The sequence below is a fragment of the Zeus faber genome (genome assembly GCF_960531495.2).
Source record: "Zeus faber genome assembly, chromosome: 10".
Lineage (NCBI taxonomy): Eukaryota > Metazoa > Chordata > Actinopteri > Zeiformes > Zeidae > Zeus > Zeus faber.
The window spans coordinates 11632416-11640441 of NC_137199.1; positions in this window are offsets into that span (position 1 = coordinate 11632416).

An 8026-nucleotide genomic window follows, 5' to 3' on the forward strand; every position below is an offset into this window, starting at 1 on the left:
GGCACCCTCACCCTGAAGACAGGATCCCCACCAGGGCTGCGTCCTCAGCCCCCTACTGTACTTCTACACATCTAGTCCTACTCTGGAGCGGTGGAGAGTACCCTGACAGTCAGCATCACTGCCTGGTTTGGAAACTGTACTGCTCAGGACAGGCGGGCCCTGCAGAGGGTGGTTTCGTTCAGCCGAACGTACCGCTGGAACTACCCTCCCCTCCCTGCAGGACTTATACATCAGGAGGTGTAGTAGCCGAGCCCGCAGGATCATGAAGGATCCTCACCACCCCAACAATGGACTGTTCCAGCTGCTGCGGTCAGGCAAGCGCCTCCACAGTCACACAGCGAGAACAGAGAGACTGAGATGGAGTTTCTTACCGCAAGCCATAAGAACTGTCAATGCTGACCTCACCAGGGGCCCCCACTGAGACACACACATAGGCCCCCACTGCCTTACTGTACTGTATGTTGCATACTGTATCACTGTACTGGGTACTGCATACTGCGCTGTATTGCTGTTCTGTTTGGTACTGCACTGCTGTGCCGTACTGTTGTATACTGTACTGCATATCTCCATACACACTACCTCACTTTATTCACATGCCACTTTACTGCACATACTTCTCTTATACCATAATAGTCTATTGCTTTTATTTCTATTTTGTATTCCTACTTTGTATATTACCTTTTTTAAACTCTTATTTTATTCTACTTACAAATTGAATTGCATTTTAGGAATCAGTTAGTTTAATTAGTAAGTTAATTAGTTAGCTATTGTGCCTTAGTACTTATTGTGCATAATCTCCGGGTGTGTTACAATGTCATTTCATTACATATACTGTATGTATGCTCATATGTATATGTATGTGATTAATAAACATCTTGATCTCGAATGTCAGCAATCAAGAAGATCAAAATGACGTCAGCATATCATACCCACAATGCAACGCGTGGCATGGCAAAATTTAGTTAACGTTGAGCTCCCCTCCCCGGTCCGTTTCCACGTGTCGCCCTAACGTTCTGTCAAATCACAGCCAGGGAAGTGCTACAACCTCCCATACGTAATATGAAACCTTTTAGTTTTGTGTGTGTGTGTGTGTGCGTGTGTGTGTGTCTGTGTGTGTGTGTGTGTGTGTTTGTGTGTGTGTGTGTATATATATATATATATATGAGTGTGTGTATGTGTGTGTGTAGTATGTATGTGTGTGTGTGTGTGTGTGTGTGTGTGTGTGTGTGTGTGTGTGTGTGTGAGTGTATGAGTGTATGTGTTTGTTTAGTATTTTTAGAGCTTATTGTGCGTAATCACCGGGTGTCATGACATTTCACTGCATATACGTATGACCGTATGTGACAAATAACCTTGAATCTTGAATCTTGGCTCTAGTATGTATGTGTGTGTGTGTGTGTAATATGTATGTATGTATGTGTGTGTGTATGAATGTATGTAGTATGTATGTACGTATGTGTGTATGTGTATGTATGTGTGTGTGTGTGTGTGTGTGTATGTGTATGTGTGTGTGTGTTTGTGTGTGTGTGTGTGTGTGTCTCTATGAGTGTATGTGTGTGTGTGTATATATGAGTGTTTGTATGTGTGTGTGGAGTATGTATGGATGTATGTGTGTTTGTATGAGTGTATGTGTGTGTTTGGTATTTTTAGTATCTTTAAAACTAATTGTGCATAATCACTGGATGTCATGACATTTCACTGCATATATGTATGACCGTATGTATATGTATATGACAAATAACCTCTTGAATCTTTAATCTTGGATCTAGTAAGTATGAGTGTGTGTGTGTGTGTGTGTGTGTGTGTGTGTGTGTGTGTGTGTGTGTGTAGTATCTATGGATGTGTGTGTGCATGAGTGTATGTGTGTGTGTAGTATGTATGTGTGTGTGTGTGTGTATGAGTGTATATGTGTGTAGTATGTATGTACTGTATGTGTGTGTGTAGGATGTGTGTGTGTGTGTGCGTGTGTGTGTGTGTGTGTGTGTGTGTGTGTATGTGTGTCTGTATGAGTGTATGTGTGTGTGCAGTATATATGTATGTATGTATGTATGTATGTATGTATGTATGTATGTATGTATGTATGTATGTATGTATGTATGTATGTATGTATGTATGTATGTATGTATGTAAGTATGTATGTATGTATGTATGTATGTGTGTGTGTGTGTGTGTGTGTGTGTGTGTGTGAGCATGTTCTTATGTAAGCCAATCCCGTGCGCCTAGTCCACTTACATGCACCTGTTACCGTGCAGGTCAGGGTGTCTTCACCGTGGAAAACTCCAATTAGCGGGGTGACGGATGTCTGAGATTATGGATCAGCACTAATGGAGCACTAAGCCCCGGATGTTTAGTTAAGGTCGCGGAGTGGGCGGCGAGCTGTGTGTCTGTGGAAGGGCATTAATCCTGAAGAACTGTCGTCTGTTTATTTATACATCACTTGCCGTGCACAACGTCAAACTGGTGTCAAACCGTCCTCAAAGGCGTTCATCAAAAGGAGCAACATTAGATGTTTGCGCGGGATCGTTCCGATGTTTCCCTGGAGTTCGTGTTCGCGACTCTCAGACTTTTGGCTCGGTTCGATTGCACCTCATTTCGTTCCATTCCCTGGGCAAACAGGACAGGAAAGTAAATTTCCTTTCCCCGGGCCTGGTCTCTGTCTTATGTGTCGTGTGACTGACGCCCCCCGAGCATGTGACCTGGATGAGACGGCCAAAAGGACGGCTTTGTCTCAGGGTTTAGCCCTCGAAATGACCAACTTGGCGTGTCACAAGGTCGGAGGAGCGATGGGCGATGCGCTTCACACTCACCGCACAGCAGCTCCAGGTTTTAGAGGCAGATTTAGGAAGCCTCTTTCCACCACGGTGCGTATGGCCTCCACGCCTGCGGTGATAAGAGGGTCAGTGTCATGTCAAGTTGGAGAAACAAATGTAATTTCATTTTTACATTCTCAAACAGCAGGTTGTTTTTGGACAAATAAACTGAAAAAAAACCCAATTTGTTCACGGCCCATCTCTCCTGATGCAAAGCTTGTAAACATTTAAAGCCCGCATCTTGTTTGTTTGTAACTGTAAAATAACATCTTCCAGAGTGCGAGGCAGATCTTTAAACTATATAAGGACAGTCATGGAATATTTTTACCCAATCTATTTTATGGTAAAAGTTGGCAACCATGTTGTACCGTAAACCATATTTGAGATAAATTGCTGCGTTTGAGCCGAGTGGAAGTACAGGCGACAACTGCCTTTTGTAGCTCATTTGAACATAGGTTTCTTTTTACTAAGAAAGAAAAAATTTGGGATTTTATATCACTATTATACAGAATTATCGATTGCTATTATTCAAATTCAAAGATTAAAAAGATTTATTCGCCACATACATATTGCACTGTAGATCATGTAGTGAAATGCTCTTTTTTGGTCAACTTGAGAGACTGTGCCGGGCAGAGTAGTACAAACAGAAAATGAAATATCAAATATGTTTTTCAATATTTTTACAATAATAAAAATAAAATTAGGAATAAAATAAAGTGGTATTGGTACTAACTACTATTACTCCTACTCCTAATATCACCATATTTGCACTATTACTGTTATTATTGGGACTGCTGTTATTACTGTAATGCCACATTTTCCATTATGTTGTAATACCGTAGTGGTATCTCATCAGACTAAAGGTCAAAGTCAAAGAGTTTTATCGTCAAATGCACAGTGTAACAGGGTCATTCTGAACAGTGAAATTCTTGCGACAAGGCAAATGTATATTCGTATACAATATGGTTATACACATTTTTACTATTCCAGCTTATTACTAGTACTATTCATAGTATCATCGTACATATGATTACTGCACACTGCTGCAGTATTCTATGTGTACTTATTTTGTGTAATTGTGATCTGCCCATATTGAGCTCACTAGTTAGCAGTCAGCTCTACTTCCCTGTTTGTTTATAGATGTGGCATGTTATTTTGTTTAATCGAATTACATTTCTTTCTGTGAAATTACTCTGGACACCTTAACCATTTACTGTTGTAGCACTTGAACCCCCTTCCCCCAGGATTAATAAAGTGTTATCCTATCTCACCTTATCTCTTGTCTTTTTCTTAAATTATATGTACATCAGTTATTGGAATGAAGCACCAGGAGCTGGAATTATGAGGATTATAATTGCGCGGTCAAAATGCTCTGCTTTAATTAAAAACAGTGAGCCACATTTGTACTTTTTATAGGTTTTTTGACATAAAGAGAATAACAGTGAGAAATTGGCCAGAATTGGCCTATTTTGCCCTTGGTCTGAAGGGGTTAAGGCCAATACACGCGTTGTGTCAGCACCAAACACCGTCGCTGCGCCCCCTGTCGGCAGTTATGAGCCAGTGCCGGTGCTCTGTCTGAGCTGCGGGAACAGAGGCTCGCTCTCCGCTCTCCCAGTCCGCCGCGCCGCTTCCCACAACGGGCCGATGGTGCCGAGATCTAACCGCCGTTTCCAGCCGCATTCGCCCTTCGGACTCCGCGCGGGGCTCCCGGCAGGTAGGCGCACGGCGGGGAATGGCAATGGCGTGTTCGGGGACAACGTTCGCATCCATATAGCGCGACCGGCGGCACCGCTCGGTCGGGCCAGGCCGTGCCGCGCTAGTCAACGCTGTCTGGCGGAGACTGGAGAACGCGGCCAGCCTCGGCCTGACCGGAGCTCGGGGGCCCGGGGACACGGCGCTGGAAAGGCGAGGCAAGGTTGTTGTCGCTGTTATTGTTCTCTTTAAACGTGAAAACAACGCCTCGTGGGGTCGGCGCCTTCATTGTTTTGGCATTGAAATGCCAGAATTCCCGTCTCCCTCCACGGAAATCCCATGATGCACGATCCCAGCATCGGCAAAGCGAAGTTAGTTGTTCTGTAACTTTGGCCCCTTTCTGTGCGTTTTGCTTTTAATGAAATGATCAGACGCGTTAAGTTTGCGTTTAAAGTGGATCAAGTGCTAAAACGCTCGCTGGGCCGGGGGAGAACTAGGATGGACGGTCCTTCTTCATTAAAAGCCGTTCAGTGTTTCTGTAGGACTGTAACATGTAGGACAAGATCCATAGATTTGCTTGATGTTGGTCTGGATCCTTCATATATATCATGCAAGTACGTTGCAGTAAAATGTTAAGTCCAAAGGCTGTGCAAAAGAAAGTAGTAAGAGTAATATAATTATAATAATAACATGTTCGAAACCAAGAATAATATTTACACAACAGGCGTAAAAGAAAACCATTACCTGGGCCGGACGCACTTAGTGTGTCCAAATAAAATTAATTCGGACACACCGAGTGCATCTGGGACTAGGGCTAATCATTGATACAACCCTGCAATGGTAGCGTTCAAACCATTACATTTCTCCCCGTTGAAGTCATCTGAATGTGTGCACGGCCCCTCCTCAGTGAGATCTTAACAATCCCAAGTTGAATCAAAATGCTCAAGCTCTTTTCTCTTTCCTTTTTTTTTTTTTTTTTTCTTCCCTTCTTCTTCTTTCTTCTGCTCGGGGTGACTGTTGCGTGGATCTCAAATGGTGCAGAGCCTGCTCTTTCTTCCAGCCATGTCTGATTTGTGTTAGTTTGTGGTTGCGATATGAAATGCTCCACTCCACTGAGGTAGCTTGAGCCTATTTAGCAGCATTTAAACACTTTCCTCATCTTACAAGGGAAAGGGCAGTCCAGACCTGCCTGCAATCTGCCGCCTCTGGGTTGTATGTGCATGTGTCAGCGTGCGTGTGTGTGTGTGTGTGTGTGTGTGTGAGAGAGAAATGACTCATACCTAAATTGTGTTTGGCAAACGGGCAAGGACTTTCCCTGCATTTTTAGCTTCAGCTGAAGAGGGCATTCCTGCTTCCTGCATGGAAGTGTTGCGCTTCCTTTTGAATGCATCGCAGTACTATCGTTGAGAACGCATGCCTTGTTTTTCCTCTCATGTCAACTGGTGCTTTTGCAAAAAAACAAACCAAAAAAAACACAAAAAAAAACAACCAACAGCAAAACAAAACATAGGCCTCATTCCATTAGTAGATTGGATCTTAAAAAAAAAAAAAAAAAGTGTGATTGGTGCTGTTTGTGATTTTATTTATTTATTTTTTTCGTGTCAGATTTGGGGAATGTAAAATCCTGCTGTTGTGCTCTGTTCATCTGTGCCAACTGTTCAATTGGTTGTTCCAGTCGCTCCATCTGACTTGCTCCCGCTGGCTGCCAGATATACCGTGATCTACTGCTTGGAGTTGACTAAGGCTTCTGCTGCCACTGCCGCCGCTGATTGTGCCATTTGATCGTATATCCGTATATCTTTGCTCAGATAGGCCGTTTGTTGGATGGCTATGTTGCGACGATAGATACTTTGAAATTGATAATATGAGCCTGACAGAAAATGTAAAGTTTGACATCGGTGGCTGGCTGTTTATCAGTGTGATTCATGATCAGGCTATTCATCATTTTGGATTTTGTCCATTGTGGGTTACAGTAGCGCATTGCTGTGACTATAACAAAGGATAGGTTTTCTTTGTACCACCATCACATACCACTATTTCTTTATATTTATATTATTTCTATATCTCTCACTATTTGTATTAGTTACCACAAATTAAGATAATCCAGATAATCTGGAGTATACAGTGGTGACCATAGCATGTAGATGCTATGCAAGGTAACATTAGGCAGTTGGGAACTGCAGTTCCCACAATTTGCCAGTTTTTATATTTTTCCGCGTCGGTGCCTTCAGGAGTCACACTCCGAGTGTTGGGGGCAGACCTCCCTTTTAAAGCGTGGTTGCAGCCAGGCATCCTTCCAAAACACGAGCCCTCCTGACCCTCTCTGCTGGGCTGAGAGTTGCCATGTGCACAGTGCAAGAGACTCCCTATGGCACATGACACCAGTGACGATATTACATCAATAATGGAAGCTGTAAAGCTGTTCATTTGACAGGCAACTCCAAACCCTTCATTAAATGTAGCCTTCTCTATCGGGTAGTGCAAATTTACACATTTTGATATGCCTGGGCAATATGTCTACATTTTCTTTTTCCAGGTCCTCAAGTTCCAAAGTCTACTTTACCATTTTCAGCGTCCATTTCCTCATGGAATGCGGCGTTGACATTTTGTTTGGCGTGGGCCTCCGCGTTGTAAGCGATATTGGACCGCGACACTGCAAGAAGAGTAAATACATTTCCAGCGGCAAAGCACAACCGAGTATTAGCAACTGATCCGATAGCATCTCTAATCCCGGGGAAAACCTGGAGCGTCGTATTGAACGGCACTCGGCTCTCGGTCAGATGGCTTGGCAGCCGCCGGGGGTGTCCACATGTGTGACTTGTTGGCCGAGCCGGCGGCGCGGCCGAATGCCACAGTGTGCAGGCAGATCAGATTACTGAACGATTAGCCATGGCCTCCCATCCCCGGCCCAGGGAAATGATTTTTCCACTGTCATAATTCCCTCGACTGAATTACGCAGGCCGGTGACTCAGAGTCACTCTATACCGTAGGAGACCGCACGACACCACCGGGGCTCTTCGGGCGAGGGGAGATGTTCCGAGTTAAGTTGTTATGTAGGCGGAACCGGCGGTGTGTTTTTCATTCATCGCCCGAGCGCCACGCCGCACTTTGGTGTGAATTAGAATTTCCGATCGCTACCCCGGCGCTTATTCTCAGGCTCGGCTCGATATCTCGCCCCCACCCCTCTCCGGTCGAGTTGGACGACTCGGGGAGGAGGGGGGAAGGGGAGTGTTTACCCTACGGGGCTGGGACCCTGATAGCCGGCGGCGGGGCGGCGGTGAGGTTGCGTGAAGTCACGGAACGAGCCCTGAAACTCTAAACCGCCTCACGCATGTCACCCCCCCCCCCCCCCCCCCCCCTTCTCTCGCCCGCCCTCGCGTTCTCTCTCTCTCTCTCTCTCTCTCTCTCTCTCTCTCTCTCTCTCTCTCGCCCTCGGACATCCAAAAATGCGAGCGCATGTCACGGAGGCAATCGGGCGATGTGATTCGGACGAGCCTCTGGTGGAATTCTGCTCGGCGGAAAGT